This window comes from Diplotaxodon limnothrissa, linkage group LG11 (genome assembly GCF_057381915.1).
Source record: "Diplotaxodon limnothrissa isolate DT_005_m linkage group LG11, D_limnothrissa_male_GT1.1, whole genome shotgun sequence".
NCBI lineage: Eukaryota > Metazoa > Chordata > Actinopteri > Cichliformes > Cichlidae > Diplotaxodon > Diplotaxodon limnothrissa.
In genome coordinates, this window is record NC_140606.1 from 22,648,216 (window position 1) to 22,666,732 (window position 18,517).

The following is an 18,517-nucleotide window of genomic DNA, read 5'->3' on the forward strand; positions in this document are numbered from 1 at the left end:
ATAGCGGGACGTCACGATGTCCACTTGCCATTATGTATCGTGTGAAAACACACACAAATTGTACAGGACACATTTAGATATCACTCAAGTGGGGCATTTAGCAATTTAATAACACCATTGGTCTTGTGCTCAGGGTTATGTTGTTCATTTGAGCTAATTTGCCTCAGATGTTTCAAAGCCACACGTCCAAGAAAAGAGCGTGTTGTGTGTAGTTTAGCACATAATAATCAAAAACATTCATTGCATAGCATTCACTTTAGACATTATGATCCATTTCTGTTCATGATCAAGTCACATTCAGTTGACTCATATTAAACCTTTAACTTGTTTTGCAAAACTAAAATATAAATGTTTAAGGTAAAGGTCACAGTTAACTTGGTTACAAAGTAAGAAACTCATCGGACTATCTCGACCACGATGAATTGACAGGCCTGTAATCCTGTAATGTTTCACACAGCCTGATGGGACCACGCCTCAGAGTGTAAAATTAGAATTCATAATTAGGGGGTTGCGTGGAAGTGAGGGGTCAAACGAGTGGGGATCACACTCTTTCAGTTTTCAAAGAACCATGAAAAACAACATGCCACATGGTCGGAGGGTTTTGATTTGAACTTTAACTTAATATGGGATATCCTCTGTTGCTCGTCCATAAACAATCAAGAAACAACGATGCCATATTAAGTGAATGAAATTAGCAGGAATTTATATTGTAGTGTTTAGTACTTCTGAGCACTGGCATTTCTTGTGAAAGTCTTATTTGAATGAGAAGTGTATTGACTGATCGCTGTTCTTATTTACTGATGGTGGTGCAGCTGTTACACAAAGTATGTCCACAATGTAATACAAACATCTAGTCAGTTATTTCTCATAGAGTGAAGAGATCTTTTCATCTCTCTGCAATAAATTTACATGAAACTTGCTTTAAATAGTGAGTTGAATCCCAGTGATAACAAATAGCTAACAGATAGCTGAGGATGGACACAGAGAGTTTTAAGTTAGTATGTTAGTGCCTTACAGCCAGAGGGCTTTTCAGATGGCTGAAACAGTGTCTGAAACCTTTTAGCCCTTTACACTGGCACATTTCTGAAACTGTCACTCGGCACACATCACCCAGAGACTAATCCTGTTTTGTTAGGTGGAAGTGAGAAAGGTTTGAAATTCTCTTGCATGGTCTGTTTTTGTTGTTTGCAAAGCTGTTTGTGACACTTTTGATTGAAATGCAGTGTAACGTGAATAATGTCTTCCAGGAGAAAGCGCGCACCACGGTTCACATCTGCGTGGCGTCGTGACGTTTTTTACTTGACCTTTATGTGGCCTTTGATTGAGGCCAGCCTAAAATAAGAGTATCAAATAGCTTGCCTTGCAAGAAGCATATAAACCACAGAGAAGGTTTGAAAATTGAGATCATCAAACTGTGAGAAGATTAATTACTGGTTCAAATCACAGATATGGTCAGATGGTGCGGTGGGTATTATGGTCTTATCTCCGCCTTACTGAAAACTTGCAGAGCACCCTTAAAAGGAAAATCTATGAGAGGGTCTTCAGTATAGCTGCAAACAGCAGCATGTAATAATAACAATACTGACATCCTTGAAATGAAGTCCTGCAATGAGCTTAAACAGTGGTTAAAAACAGCTTTTTTTGGCCACAGGATGATCTTAGGGGCCGCATCAAAGCAGCATAGGTCAGTATGAGGTCGCCAAGGATTGCTTTAAACTGTGAACTGCAATACAAAGCTATACTAGCAGACTAAAAATATGGAGTTGAAAATTAGCACCACAGTTGTTTAATTACACATATTGAACTGTTAAATGTTGAGGTTTTTTTTCACCAATTCACAAACAGTTATTCTTTGAAAACTTTTCCTACAGAGAGTGTGGTCTTTGTGGTCTTTGCTATGTTTGAGCTGCTGCTGTGTATATGGTTCAATCCCTAATACCAGTGTATGGTGACTGCCGACCTGAACGTGCCATACTGTTTATCATGCATGGAGGCAATTCTGCCAACGATACTGTGTTTAATGGGTTGGGAACATACTGATTCACTGTAATGACTCAAATGGAGATATCAGGATCATTCACTGTATGACAAAACAGCAGCCAGCTGCATCCAGGGGAAAATGTCACTCCCACTTGTTGAGTCATGACAAAAAATGAAACATGGGGTGTGGAGAAATGACCCACACTTTAAAATAGGGAAGTGTAATTTAGCAACTGGGTTTGCTCTTTACCCTTTTTGGTAATGTAACTGCATGAAAAGGTCAACAAATGTCACTTAAAAAGCAAGAGATTTGTGTGTTTTAGAAAAGCAAGAATGTCTTAATACATATCTAGGCTGCTTGCTGCTGTTCACTTTCACCAGTTAATATTTATACTTACACATTATTTAGACTGTAGGAAATATAAAGTCTCTATTTGAAGCCAAGTCATTAATATCTGGAATTGATCTGAGACCAAAATGTCAGAGCATTTGAACACTATTATATGCATCCATTCATGCTTTATTTATTTATTTATTTTATCGAAATGTATTTTATTTTTTTTACCCGCTTCTCCAGTTGAGGGTGCTGGCCTGGCTGGAGTCTATTCCAGCTCTCATAGAGTGGTCACGTCTCATGTGTATTAACTCTAAACATTGCATGGGAGGTTCACAGATAATTTCACATTCATCTGTCAGACGTTTTACTTCTGCTTGATTTATTTACTAACCGGCTGATTGCTTGTCAGAATTAATTAAGGAAGCTCGTGAGCAGTATCGCCTTCTCCACCATACTTATTGTAAGTCGGTGTTTCCTGTTAAGGATATTAACTCGGCTATAATATGTAATTCTACTAAAACTGACAGCAGCACGGAAAAAATAAGGCCCGGTTGGGATGTACCCTCCACTGCCTAGACTACTCTCAGGTCTCGTTTGAAGTCGCTGCAGGGAGGGAGGAAGGGAGGAATGTTTTTTGGGGGGGCGGGATCTTGTGACTCACCAGCAACTTCCTCAGTAGTAGGACAAAAGTAGCCGGCAAGCTGCATCCCTCTCTGCCGCAGAGGTTTATCAACAGTCAGAGGAAACACAAAAAGTTGCACAGTTGCGGGCGACACGTCGGAGGAGCGATCTGCGAACTGATCCCAGTCCTGATCTGAGCGAGTGCCTGCAGAGGAGGAGGCGGGTTACCACTTTGAAGTTCCAAAGGTGCCTCCAGACTTCAGAGACCCCTGGTAGGATTCAACTTTCTTTTAAAAAAAATATAGAGAGAGATAGAGACTTTTCCTCTCCTTATTATCACGGTATTCCTTTTTACTAAACAATGAATTTACCTTTCAAGCAGGAAATTACTTCGCAAAAGATGGATCATGGCAAAATAAAGTAACTTATACATACTGATTCTTGGTGAGGTATTCAGCTGAAAATACATTTCACAAAGAATCTCGAGTTTAAAGAACTTAAAGTGTTGTAATTACTAGTTGTGTCATTACTATTTTATATTCAGTAAATGGATAATAAATAACAGCCTATGATTGTGTCTCGTGGCAAAAGTTTACTCTTTGTGAAATGTATTTTCAGCTGAATAGTGATCAGCTTACTGAAATACTGATTATTATTAGTTGTCTTTCATGTGGTTGTACTGGTAGCACTGCACTTAGCTGCACAGTATGAGCTTCATGTATAATTTAACATCTTAAGATCACATTTACTCTGTACTATTCATGTTGGGAATTGCAAGAAAAGAGCAGGCTTGGGCTTGACATTATGACAAGTATTAATCCTTCACACCTTAGTCAAACACAGGGCCCGTGGATAAGCCTGCAAAGTAAAACCCAGAGACATTTCAGGGGGTCTGGATCTTTTCTGTCTGTCTATGTGTTTTTCTCCTTTCTTTTCTCCTTTGCTTTTCCTTATTATTGTAAAACAGTATATGCAAACATGCAAATGAGGCATAAAACAAACAATGGAGAAACAGAGTGTGTTAGTTTGTGTGACCCACTGAACTGTGTCGAGGAAGGATTAAGGAGGAACTTTTGTGCCACTGAAGCTCCTGGCTGAGCAACGTGTGAAGGCCTCACGGAGCAAAGTCCCTCGGGCTTAACTTGTCATTTCTCCAGCAGAACAAAGTGGGGTATGGCAGTGTGCGTCTGGGATGGGTGTGTCTGTACTGCAGCTTTGAGGTTTGTGTTGGGCGTGTATCGTGACATCATAATGCATAGTAGCAGTGTCATCCTTGTGGTGATTGTTTGGTGTTTCATCTGTTGTGTCATGCGGGTGCAGTGGGCATGCGGTGAGAGTAACGTGTTCACAATGGGATAAAGTTTAATCCAAGGATTGAAGATGGAAATGGTGTTTATTTTTATTTCTACAGCGTAAGCAGATTACAGACACAAAGTATTGTGTTTTTTCTCGGGTATAGTTGGAAGGGCTTTCAGGGACATAACGACTGCTGTTGTGCTGACACTACATGTGATGCCAAGTTACAGACTGAAGATGCAAATTCAGTTTTTCCATTGTGTTAGGAGGGTTTTTATTACATTGCAGTGCCTGTAACAGATCATTAACATACAAAGATTTGGTCAAGTTAAATTCTAACCATGCTTTGAATCACTAGGGATCTCAGAAACACAGAAACTGTTATGCAGCACTGACATACGATATTGTCACCATATAAAGTTGATATGGCACTTACAGTTGCATATTTGCATATCCAGCAGATAAGGAACAACACAGGCTTTTGTTTAGAGCTCTGAAGCTGGCCAAACAGTGAGCATAGCTGTGATATTGACTTTCCTTTCTTAGTTTTGTTCTCTCAACTAGTTCCTGCTTGTTAGCTTTGTCTGTCTGGAACTCAGCATGTAGTTTACAGTCACACTTTCCAGCTTTAGCTGGGAATAGGGTTTAATGAGAGCAGAGATACGCAGTGAGCACAATAAAGTTAGGATGAGGACACGAGAAATGAGAAAATAATGAGGCAAAAATGCTGATACTCTTTGCAAATGAAGGAACCTGTGGATCTGGGTGATGTCTTTGTGATGAGCGAATGCTTATGCATAGTCTCTTGATCCATTGTTAAAATTAAATTATTATTAGATTTAAAGTAAGGGCTTGACTCCTGAAACCCAGTGGTTCCTTAAAAACATATGTCTTTGTGGAGCAGCTGAGGCCTAGGAGCCAGAGGCAGTCCTCTACTAATTAGAAGGTCACTGGTTCAATCCCTGACTACTGTAATCTGTATGCTGAAGTATCCTTGGGCAAGTTTTTGAGCCCTGAGTTTACCTCAGTGCATTCATTGGTGTGTGAGTGTTGCTCATGATGGTTAGGCAAGGTGCTTATACATAAAGTAACGTGATGAAGGCTTGTAGTAGAAAGTGCTTTGAGTCCCCATTTAATGCAGAAAAATGCTAAATGAATTATTAAATAAGGTGTGTTTTAATGCAAAGACAACAACTGTTTAAATCAACATTAGATCCAGCACCCTTGTTTTCTTTGTGTCACTACAGAATTGAAGGGATGTGCTCTTTTTGAACTCTCGTTGTGCTTTCACCATTGACAGGTTATGTTTATTATTTTTACACAAATGCTTTGCCACAGTGACAAGCAGAAGTAATACCCTAGCAACCAAAAGACAGTCATTCTGTCCCATTTAGCATCTGGGGAGCTTGCCTTGACAGAGCCCACGGGCTGTATAATGTATTTGTTTGCTTTTTTCCCTCTTCCTCTCTCCCTCTCTGTTTCATTGACCATGGTCACATTCTTCAGAGGTCTCAGTGTTTTCTAAAGGTTTCTCCCTGCATGGTGGTTGGACCATGGCCAGCTCTAAACTGTAGTGGGACTGCAGCTAAATGACTTGAATTGGCTGTAGCTAGTTTTATGTGTTGGCACCATTTGAAATAAGGCCAAGGATAATGATGGAGGAACTGGTGGTCAAGTGCTTGCAGGTGGTTTGAGAGCAGAATATAGATTTGTAAAGAAGTGGTTCTCCCCTGACATTTCGCATTGTATTTTTCCTGTCCCTCGGTGGTATGTGTCAGAGTTTTATTTTGATTACTGCTTCAGCTTCTTTCAAAGTTAAGGCGTGTGTGTCTTTTAAAAAGATAGCGGTGTCTTCCTAACCCTCACTTGCATGCCCCCACGCTTTGGTCCTTGTTGTGTCTTGTTTTTCTTTTCAGTTAAAAATCTGAAAATTTGATTATCCCAGTACAGATATGAGACTGCATAACTTGTTTCCAGAATTTTAATGTCTGTGTTACATGTGAGACCATATAAGGCAAAATGTAGTCCTTTCTGCTTCATATACATACATATATATATATTTTTTTTCTTTTTTTTCTTGAATGTGTCTCCTCCACCGTTACTCACTTCCCTCTTCATTAGGATATGGGGGCGCGTGGCTGGCAGCATGAGTGTGTCTGCATTCCGTGAAAGGGGGGAAATGACCTCAGGTTTCCTGTGTGGGGAAGGCCCAGGTGCTGTGCTGTTATTGTGAGGGTCGCAAGACTTCCTCCATGGACGCTTTGTTGGTAAACGTCTGAAACATGATCCCTTGAGCCAGGGCCCCTGTGGGAGGTAGTGCCCCCCTCGCCCCACCACCACCTCACAATTCATTCATTTTGTCTAACACGTGTAACTGCTCTTATTTCTCACTGCCACAGTGTTCAGTCCATATGAGATTTTATGTAAGGAGAACTCAAACTTCATATAGACTGCAAAGGCGTGTTAAAGGTAACTGACTCTGCGCTAATGGGGTAATTATGCTCCTTTAGGAGTGTAATTACGGGTCTGTACCTAGCACTTACAATACAGTACCTGCTATCCTTAAAGGAAATACTGTTTTCAGAAGAAATACCAAATTGTGAGGATGGAATAATAGGTAACTTATAACTACACACCTGCGAGTTTAATACAAGCTAATTATATGGCATGAAAGAGTACATCACTCCGCCTTTCACCTTATCCATTCAAGTTTTCCACACGTGTCCTATAAATTTATTACACATTGAATTTATGGAAATCATTCATAGCTTATCAGTGTTTCCTTTGCAGCCTCTCACATGAAACAGATGTTGTTTGGGTGCAGAAATCCTGTCGATTCAATGCTTCGTCATCACATTCAGTTGTGCGCTGAAGAAATGTGTTAGTCACTCATGACTCTTTCTCTGCGCCCTCACCTAAAGGGAAGAGAGTAGGGTCATGTGCCAACAGATGTACGGGACCTGATAAAAGGAATGTCATGTAAAACCTACGGCCGTTACAAAGCCTTCCATCATCTGTGTAACCTGACTTGTTCCTGAGAGCAGGATCCCAGAAAAAAACTTTCGTTAGTTTCTTGGAACTCATTCAAGTCCGCTATGTGTTGACTGAAACTTTGCCAAAAGGTGTGAAGATCTTTGAATTGCATAATGTAATTGGTTGCTTAAAAAGTTGGCACCCATAAATGATGCTGTCCTGGGAAAGTAGTAGATTTTGACAAAGAGGAAGAATAGTTGCAAGTCCCATCAAGAAAAGGGAGAAGGGAGGACTCAGAAGAAAGCTCAAATTCAAAGTCTGTGGACAAATTGCAGGGCTTTTATATAACTGGTAATAAGATGTGTGTTATAAATTCATATAACTAATGGTTATGTTGGGCTGTGGCTAAATCATAGGATAACCTATGGTTAATGGAAGTACTTGAGGAGAGGAATGTTGAGTGAGGAGAATTTCTTCAAGATCCAAGGTAATAAGATGTTATTCCATCCTCATATGTCTGCTAGGGAAGATGAAAAAATAAAGAACCAGTGCTTACACTTCAGATTGTAACACCACACTTTTTGCATGTGGAATAACAGAGAGAGATTCTTCTGGATAATATAATGAGGGACTCACTGAGTTGAAATGATCATGACTTCTGTCACAAGTAGATGACTCTCAAGTTGGTGTGTCTGTTACTTATAGATCCCTGATCCTGATCCTACCTGCTAAAATGCTTTGTAGGTTACTACATGTACATTAATCTAACAGCAATCATCAACTGTATCATCCTTTCCATTGGATGGTCTTGTACATTGGCTTAATTAGGTAATAATTTGAGAGCATGTGGCAAACAGTCCTTAACCACGCAGTGATGCACAGCAGGCAACAAACACAGCAACAGTGCCTGCAGCTTAAAATGCCACCTTTCAAAACACTGCAACCCCCAGAAAGAATGGGCTGTTAGCAAAGAATTTCTTCTAAACAACATACTAGCAGACCTCTGTTCTCATAACAGATGTCTTGGAAAGGTAATTAAAGCTTGGCTCTGTATACCTGCACTGTTTGTTCCACCACAGCACTACTGTATCTCACCTTTACCCCATGCTGCAGTAGTTGTGTCTTTATTTGGCTGTAACTTCAGTTTGCCGCAATGCCAACTGCGCTGGTGTTGATTGCTTCCCAAATACTTTATAGGGTCGGCTCTCACATCTGCACAGAATGAGCCCAGACTGTGACATCACAACAGAGGAAGTGCCGTCAATCGAGTTTGGGTGTGAAGCAAGCTGTTTAGCATGTGCACATTTTTATTTGACTGCTCACAAATGTTTGCTGTGTTGCACAACTGTCTCCAAGGAATGAACCCCAGGGAGTTTACACGATGTCCTGTGTGAAAAGCTGGTACATGTTCAGAAGTGAATTATCTTGTCTCTGATAAATACAACTCTGTTTATTTGGAGTGAAGCTGTAAGAGAGCACGTTCCCCCTTGCTTAACATAAACACTGTAAAAATGCCTGCTCTGCATGATGAAACTAGCAAATGATGAAGAATGTGATTCTTTAGCCAGAATATCTTGCTCCATCTTCGTAGTTCTTTTTTGCCTTTTGCGCGCACGTATCGCAGGCACACATGCATACTTTTCTACCATCTCACTATAATCTTTACGGGTCTGTGGCAGAGACAATAGTCTCTACAGAGAAAACAAGCTGAGACAAGCCAGACTCGCTGCATACACAGAGGTGTGGATTTATGTCAGTCAATAAATTGTGCTGTATATGACAGTTGTGCCCTTTTCAAAATACACAGAGGAGAACGCGTTCACTACTGCTTGGGTAGCATTTGGCACTAATTGTAAACCTGTCAAAGTTACATAGAATAGGTGTTCGAAGAGGGCAGGATATTTTTTGGCCTCCCTTGCTTCCCTGTCTTCTCTCACCTTTACTGGATACTGACTGGCCCTCATTCAGTGCCTTGGAGGAGCCATAAATGGCAGAAAGTGGCCGTTGTCTGGCTATAAAAGGACGTTAGCTTCTCTGTGAGAAGACGACGGTGATGTACGACTAAAACGACTAACAGAGAACTGGGAAGGGATTTTGTGGCTTCTTTGGTTGAAGTGAAAAGCGAGAATGAAAGGGTGAGATGGCTAGGAGAGGTGAGCGCACGCATTTATCAAAGGACTGTTACAGAAAGGTGTAATCAAAGGCAAATGTACATCCCTACTGTTTATAGTACACTCTGTGCACCACCTCTCTGTCTTAGAGAAATTTCTATTAATTTGCAATAATTTCAACAACTATTTACTTTTATTTCAAAAATGCAAACAAGCAAAAGAACACATTGTGCATCCAGCGATGCGTCTGGCATCATCTCTCCACTATGAAACTCCTTAAAAGTGATGCAGTGTAATCTTAACAATGAAATACTGCCGTGTTTGAAAGTGTGTTCACAACCAGCCAATCACATTCAGCTCAGGATGTTTTTAGTACTTTCAGCACAGCTCCTAATGATTCAAACTTTTCCAGCACCCCAGAATTATGTAGGCGTTGTTTTACTTTTGTTTTAGCGTAATCACCTGGCATTGAAAACCATCATTGGCTCTGTAGCAATTCCAAACCTTTTTACCAAGGACAGAAAGTCCACGCATGCAACACTGAGCATGGAGCCTTTCACTGTTTTTGAATATGAAGGGTAACTATATATTTGCTGAAAATTTACAGACAATTTCAGACACTTAAACTTAAATATTGCGTAAGTTTACATGCATTTCATATATAATTTTTGATTATTTGTTTATTATTACTTATCGGATATATGTTGGGCTGTGATGCAATTATTCTTGGATATAGTTGTCTGCACAGTTCAAAAAATTATATTAAAAAAAAATCTAAAGCCAAGATGTCGTCATATGATGACTATGTCTCTGCCACAGCTGGAAAAACATAAAAGGGCACACAAAATAGGCCTTTTTGCAGAACATGTGGTACATCAATACACATATGGCTAAATGAATTTGAAAAATAGTACCTTGGAGTGCTTTTGCAGCAATTCAGTTTCATTTGATGGGGAAAAATTATAAATGTCTGGACCTCATTGTTGCAGCCTCAATGAAGTGTATTTTTGTGTCTTTGGAAATGTCTTCTTTTTGTTCCCTTCTTGCAGCTAACCGTATAGTGTCTATGTTGTCTTATCCGAGCATTATAAGAGTCACTGTGTAGTTTTCTGCCCTTATGCGTAGAAATAAAGCTGTCTTTGTGATGTTGTAGAAATTATGTGACAGATACAGACCCCCCATTACAACTAGCAGCTTGATGTATTGTGTATGGCCTGGGCAGCGAGTCAAACCACCTACAGAGATGGTTTTTGACCGCATTAGTGGCAGCACAGTACAAATATAACATTTCTCCAACACAATGCAACATCCGGGTTTTAAAAAAAGTTTTTTAAAAGTTAGGATGCTGATGTGCAATAATTTGCAAATCATTTAAACCCCATATTTAACTGAAAATAGAATATAGGCAAGTCAGATTTTGAAGGTGAGATATTCTACTGTGTGTTTAAAATTATATTTGATAATAACTACCAGCAACACATTTGAACATAAAGATTCTACATAAATGGATATAAGCTTTTCTGACGCTTTGCTCACATATGATGCACAAGAAATAATTTGGTTTTATTTATATAAAGCCATTACACCACAACAATTGTCTCAAGGCATCTTTATATAGTAAAGTAAAGATGCTAGAAGGTAACGTTAAGGTCTCGCCTTCTTCCATCCTGCTAAACGCCCCTCAGAACGAGACAGTCTTCCATATTCATACTATATTCTCCAGTCTTTTCAGAAGCCTGGCAAAAAACACTAAGTTGTTTTCCTACTTGTCCTAAGGTCCACCATACGTTTGCAATTCTGTCAGTACTTTAATGGACCTAAACATTCAGCTTCAAACAGAACCACATCCAGTGTTGGCAATGGAAATTAGATCAATGGGTAAAATGCAGGCCAGACGGTGAGCAAAGCAAAGCAGAGGGCCAATGACACAAGCGCCATGACTTCACTGTGGAAGTATTCAACCCCCCTTAAAAAACCCCATCCCTCATCGCATCGCACACTTTCTCAACACTGGTGAGTGGAAACTGTTTAAGGTTTAATGATTGCTGAAGAAAAAAGAAGGAAAAAGTGTCCTATAGTATGAGAAGACTTGCATGATCAAGCTCATTTGAGACACTGCGTGTTTCTTGAGAAGGTCAGGCATTGGATTATCTCAGTGTCTCTGCACAGCACTTTGTGCCATGTAGCTTTTAACCTTTATCTACTGCTAGTCTAATAGTGAAGGTGGATCCATGTATCCTGATAATTTACACTTAGCATGACTTACATTTACACTTTACTTGATCGATGAAGAGGCTGTGAAACCAGGATGCTATCCTTGTGGCTTTAGCTAAGTCCTCAACTTGTGTCTGTTTTGTGTTCAGCACAGTTCCCAAATCATTCTTCTATATAGGAAAGAGAAGCAGGACAAAAGCTGAATAAGGTCAGACAAGAGTCGGGTAGGAGCTCTGGTTAATAGATTGAAAGAGATAGACAGGTCTTCTTTGGAAGCAACATAATTCAGCAATGCTATCAGTGTTTACCAAAGCACCTGTTTTCACATCTCGCCTCTCCATTTAACAACTGCAGCTGGGTCTTTGCATTTTATCACCGATAATGAATTAGGTGGGGAAGATGAATGGTGTTTTGCATGGCTGCATGATAAAGAGATCCCAGTGTGTGACACTCTAAGATAAGGACCTGACGGATTGCAGCTCTCTTTCGGCAAAGTCAAGAAACAAGCTTGGATTTCTGAACTTGCGGCTCATCTCGGGGACTTAAAACAATCTCAGATAAATCTACTGGGATGTATTGTGTATCACAGGGACTGCTGTTTTTTGATACTAGTGCTAATCACTTTTAGGTGACTATACGCTTACATCTACTACTATCACTCCACCTCTCCCTGGTTTTTCTGCAATGTTTTTTTTTTTTTACTCCTACGGCTTTGCCTAGGTCACTACACAAATAAATGAATGCACTTGTGCGATTGTGGCCTTGTGAGTGGATGCAAGAGCTCAAAACATAAATGATCAGAACTAGTAAGGGACAAAAGACATATAGTCTGAAGCTTTGTTCGATGGCGGCAGAGAAAAGGGGAAATCGGTAGGTGTAAGAGCAACTGAGGGACGTGGGGAGGTAAGGGTGGATGCATGTCAGTGTGATTTATGGACACCTTTTGAAGTGAGCTCATTGCAGCCACAGAGCCTACCTGCTGCATTTCAGAACCGAGACATTCTCCTAGCAGTCAGGCGAGGGGGATGTCTGACCTCTAGGTCACTAACCTCCACTACTGCACCGCTCACATATACACATCCTGGTTTTGTAGCCAATCATCATGTGTTTTGTTGGGGTTTTTTTTCCAGAAAGCATACATGCACTGCCAAGACATCAGGTAGTCACATGACTTGGCCCAGAGTAACCTATTTAAAGGTTAAAGCAAACAGGGAGACTGACAAAGAGGAAAAAGAGGCGGCTGATCTCCGGATCCTAAAAAGTGGGTCACAGGAGATATGTTCCTACACAGTCCTTTCTTCTTTTTTTTGCATCAGTATGCAGAAATATAAATGGAAATTTATACAATCTCAAGTTGAGTCTGAATGGAAACTGATTTTTATCGTCCCTTGCACTTTAAATCTCACTCTACGGTAGTCTCACCAACAATGACATCATTGTTTGACTAAGTAAGGCTTCCATCTTCCGAACTGCTGGTGAGGGTTCGAGTGTAAGGGGGCGCCTGATCATCAGCCTGGTGTGAATTCATCAACTACTCATCATGTTTAGATTGTTGTTACCAAGATCTTCCCACTGTGTTTGAAACTCATTTCCTTAATGCATCAGACTGCTTGACCCTATCAGCTTCATTTATGTGAGCAGAAAAGCTGGAGATCATAAATATGAGAGATAATTACACCCAACAGGAAGTCCCCACAAAGAAAGTTAAACAAACGGTGTGTGTGTATGCAGCTGCTCATTGCACTCTTCGTGCCACTTATTGCCCCCTGTTTTGGTTGCAGTGTTTATTTTTTGTTTGATCTCTCTACACTCTACCCTCAGCTTTGTGTGCACTTGCATTAGGTGTGTGTAAAAACGTCCACAATTTGCTGCAGGTGTATCTGTGACTTTGCCCTTCCGCGGGACTGTTTCACTGTGTTTAGACATAATACATCTGTTTTTCATTGTGACTGTGTGTTTGCAAAATGTATGTGAACATCTCTCTGAGAAGTCCCAGAGATGTCTGTGTTTGGGGTAACAGGAAGAAGCAGTGTGTGTGTGCATACTGTCTTGGACTTCTCATTGTTATCCACCGCATACGGGTGAAAGCGGTCATCGGCCAGTAGGAAATGAACCTGGGTATGTTTCTCAGACTGATTAGCAGAGTAAAGGAAGTGGACATCACATCTTTTTTTTTTCTTTTTTTATGACCGGGGAACATGACGCTTGCGTTACAGGCTTCGCTCTTGAAATAGTGAGGAAGTCCAGAGTCGCCTTTTCAGGATGGCATAACACATCAGTTTTCACATTGCACCAGCATTCCTAATAAAACGTTGGGTAGTGCCCTCAGGCAGAAGTGAGCAGGATGAAATGAGAGCTAAACGTCACTGCCAAGAGGTTTATGGTGCTAGGGAATGAGGGCACTGTTTACTTGTTGCCATGGAAATGTGTCTGAGAAGGGAAAGAATGGCAACATGTACTGGAAATGACTTCTAAGCTAATCATCCCAGCCAGTTCACAATTGGCATGTTACCCTTATTTTCTTATCCAGTGAATTGCTTTTTTGTTGTTGTTGTTGTTGTTGTTGTTGTTGTTTAAATAAACCTGTCTTTTCAGGGTAACAGTGTCAAAGGGGGAGAGAGGTGAGTGTTCTGGTCTGCTGCGGTTATGAAGGACAGTTTGTGCAGCTGTTGTCAGGAACGTAGATTTCTCTCACCCCTTATAATGCATAAAACTCATAAAATCCCTGGCGCTCAGTGAATGAAAACATCCACCTGCTTATTACAAAATGCTGAATATTCATGTCTGGGGATATTTGGATGAATGTCTAAACAGAGAAATAATAAAAAGCTCCCTTGCCTTGATATTAACCTCAGGGTCAGGTGCCATCACTGCAGCCACGAGCCGCAAGTCTAAATGAGTTAAAAATAATTGCTTGCACTTGTGAGTGTATACTCAACAGTTGTGTGTGGCATGCTCAGATTGCTGAGTGTGCGGGCTGTGAAACTCTAGCCTGGTTCCTTGATGTCCTGGCTAGTTATGCTGACTAAGCAACATTAGGAGACCACCTGGGAATGACCAAGAGTCTGAAGGAGCCATTTTGTGTCTTTTGGTTCTTTAGTTAGCCTCAGGGCTGGTTTCCCAGCCATGAAGTAAGTATAGTCCTAGACTACAAACTTTTATCAATGGAGATGTTCATGGATTTATTTGCTTTTTGCTCTGTTTTGCGTTGTTTTTTTTAGTCTGGGACTAGGCTTAATCCTCGTCTGGGAAACTGCCTATAAATTTCAGTGCCCCCCTGTGACTAATAGCCACAAAATCAGTGTCTAAGGAGCAGAGGTCTGAACATGTTTAAGTTTCCCACCTCTGTGGCCATGCTTATCCAGTATACTTTAAGTTTAGACATAAAATACAAGTGCATAGTTAATTAATTGTGTTAGCAGGTATGTGAAACATTGGTGACTCACATTATAGGCAGGATTAAGTGGATTTGTGCATGTGTGTGAGTTACCCCCAAACATTACAGTTGTTTTTACAAACTTTGTTACTACAAAGTGTCAGTTGCCTGAACCCACTTATTGAATCAATCACTCTTTTGGCAAAACCATAAGCATTTTTTACCTGTTTAGACACATCTTGTCAACACATTGTCATTGTGATGCACCTGTGTTGCATAATGGTGAGCACAGGTGACAAAAGTCAAACACAAGTAAAGCTCAAGTGTCACTGGTTGAACACAACAATTCAAAATTTATCACACTTGTGGCTAATGATGTGAGGGTACATATAAGCCAGAGCACTGGTTTGTGAGGCACTACAATGGATAGACATCCAAAAAAAGGAGTTTGTGTGAGAGGAGGTTGAGCAGGTCAAGGTGGTCGAGGTGGTCAGCGAGGACAAAGAACAGTACGGTAATTTCAGATGAAATCAGAGCTACTGTGATTGATCATGTCCTTGTCCATGGTATGACAATGAAGGAGGTCGGACTAAGGGTACAACCAAAAATCAGTAGATTCCACCATACTCCCCTTTCCTGAACCCCATTGAAGAATTCTTCTCCTCATGGCGGTGGAGGGTATATGAACGCCAACCTTACACCAGGATAAATCTCCTGCAAGCCATGGAACTGGCCTGTGGTGACATGGGTGTGGAGGCATGTCAAGCCTGGATACGGCATGCCAGGGGTTTTCCCCCCCATTGCCTGGCCAGAGTAAATGTGGCCTGTGATGTAGATGAAGTCCTGTGGCCTGACCCAGTACGGAGAAATGATGCTGTGGCGGAGTAATGCACTTCTTTTCTTTGTACTTCATTTTTAATATTTGTGTGCTTTATTTCTACGTACAAGTGCTACATGTAAATGCACAGGATTTCTAGAAATGCCCAGGTATTTTGGTTTGCAACATGCATTTAGCCTAAATAAACATTTATTTCTACCACTTCATGTCCTGAGCATTGTGTTTTCCTTTTTTCTATGTAGTGTTTAGTGACTACTCAGTAGAGTATTTAATTTAGATTGACTTGAGGCATGATTTGATGGCATAGTTCAGTTTTGAGCACAGATTGAACTGTTTTGGGGTGAAAGTTTGGTTTTGAAGAAGAGTCAGAGATTTTGTGAATGTATCTTGAAAATTGGGTTTTGTGTTCACAGTTTGGGGAAAAGGAGAGTAGCTTCCCAGGAATGAGTCTTAACAATCGAGAAAAACTGTAAGACTTGATTTTAGGTTTGATGTTAGAATGACATAACAGTTTGCTTAGTCAGCATAACTACAGGGTGGCTGTAGCTCAGGTGGCAGAGCAGGTCAGCCACTAATCAGAAGGTCGGTGGTTCGATCCCAGGCTGCCTCCTGGCTGCATGCCAAATATCCTTGGGCAAGATACTAACCCCATGTTTGCCTACTGGTGGTGGTCAGAGGGCCCGGTGGCGCCAGTGTCCGGCAGCCTCGCCTCTGTCAGTGCGCCCCAGGGCAGCTGTGGCTACAATGTAGCTTGCCATCGCCAGTGTGTGAATGGGTGAATGACTGAATGTAGTGTGAAGCGCTTTGGGGTCCTTAGGGACTAGAAAAGCGCTATACAAATGCAGGCCATTTACCATTTACCATTTTGACTGGGCAGTGTCCTCTCAGAGACGCAAGTACAAATGCATGTGTGTTTGTATGTTAACTAATGACAGATTCAGTCACTGTGCTACATTACAATGCATCAATCTGTGGCCCTTTCAGACAGGTCTCTAAAGGAACTCTAAAAATGACTGCTCCTCTTGTTTTCACTCAGAGTGAAAACAGCCATTCCTAACAAGGTCAAAAGTTGTATAACACAGATTTAAGTACAACAATAAAGACATAGCCATAGCAAATAGAAAAGAAAAGGAGAAATGTCCATGACTCCATCACAAGTTATTTTTATTATATCACAAAGCATGGAAAACAAAGTCAAAGCATTTCCAAACCATTGTGTAATTAGATTTAATTTCCCAAAATGCCTTAAACAGGTTATTCTGCCCTCACTGATACACTGGATACAGTTATGCAGATAGATAAACTCCTCGACAACTGACAGGTGTATCGTCCCTTTTATTGACGCTGCCTTCAATTATCAACGGAGTGAAACTACAAACAGAAGAAATAAGCAATATTCAGCCTATATATTCACACGATAATGCAAATCAGTTGGCTAAACTAGCTAACATTGGAAAGAAAGTAAATCTGAATACAGTACACCTTTAACCATAAAAGTGCATAAATAATAGCCAATATAGTTGCATTAACTCTTGTTCAACTTAAATACTCACAAGCGATGCTTTCTGTAAAACAACGAAGAGGATGGATGCAGATGTTTATCTGAACAACATGCTGAGTCAGTCTTTTCTCAAAGTGTGCTGCATTACTAACTCTACAGCTAATAACAAACAAATCTTGGCATGAAAGAACTGTAGCGACTCTTGCTGGTGGGAAGAAGAACTACACCAGCACACTCCCCGTCTGACATCTATTGGATGTCATCACCATCTTTAAGGATCAATGTCTCTATTAGTATTTCGCAGCAGGAGTACAGTCTCTGTCACTGGTCTTAAGAAGGTTTTAGATATTCATCCAGAAGTGACCTTTACCTCAATCTTTCTGACATGTCCGTCTTGGCTAGGAAAGGTCTCAACAACCACCCCCATGGGCCAGTGGTTTCTTTTAGCTCGACTGTCCTTTAGAAGAACTAGATCTCCCTTTTGAAGGTTTTGACTCACAGATTGCCATTTTCTTCACTCTTGGAGTGTCGGCAGGTACTGTGTTTTCCAACGGTGCCAGAAGACATTTGAAAGATGTTGCACTTGTCTCCATTGGCGTCCGAACATATCTTTATTGTCAAAGTGTCCGGGTGGTGTAGGTGGTAATCCAGTTTTCTGCGTAAGGAGGGTAGCAGGCGTAAGAAGAAGGGGGCAATCTGGATCTGATGAGACTGGTAGTAGCGGTCGAGAGTTTACAATAGCGGTTACCTCTGCTAGAAGGGTAACGAGAACCTCATGGGTCAACAGGCGAACTGAGTTGACAGTTAGCATAGAGTCCAGTATGCGCTTCACGATGCCGATCATGCGCTCCCAACTTCCTCCCATATGAGAACTATGAGGAGGGTTGAAGATCCATGTGCATTCATTCTTGGATAAAAAGTCTTGAATTTCCTGGTTGCCGCAGTGTTTTGAAGTTATTCCGAGCTCCTTGCACGCTCCCAGAAAGTTGGTCCCACAGTCGGACCTCAGCTGCTTTACTGGTCCTCGGATAGAGATGAATCGTCTCAGAGCATTGATAAAACTAGACGACTCCATCGTCTCGATGACCTCAACATGAATGGCCCTGATGCCCAAGCAGGTGAAGATGACGGCCCAGCGTTTGCTGCTAGCAAGGCCTCCTCTTGTTCTCCGAGAGCTTATTGTCCACGGTCCAAAGACGTCAACTCCGACGTAAGTGAACGGGGGGCAGACTGTCACACGATCGATGGGTAAGTCTGACATTTTTTGCGT

The 18,517-nt window shown here is 41.1% G+C and overlaps 1 protein-coding gene across 1 annotated transcript in view; it reads left to right on the forward strand.

Annotated features, from left to right (window-relative positions):
- The first annotated feature begins 3,017 nt into the window (after window positions 1–3,017).
- The window catches only part of fhl3a (four and a half LIM domains 3a), a 34,043-nt gene continuing 18,543 nt past the window's right edge, over window positions 3,018–18,517 (forward strand). Inside the window, exon 1 of the mRNA XM_085365366.1 lies at window positions 3,018–3,210. The gene's annotated coding sequence lies outside the window, so the exon portion shown is untranslated. The remainder of the gene's footprint in view (window positions 3,211–18,517) is intronic.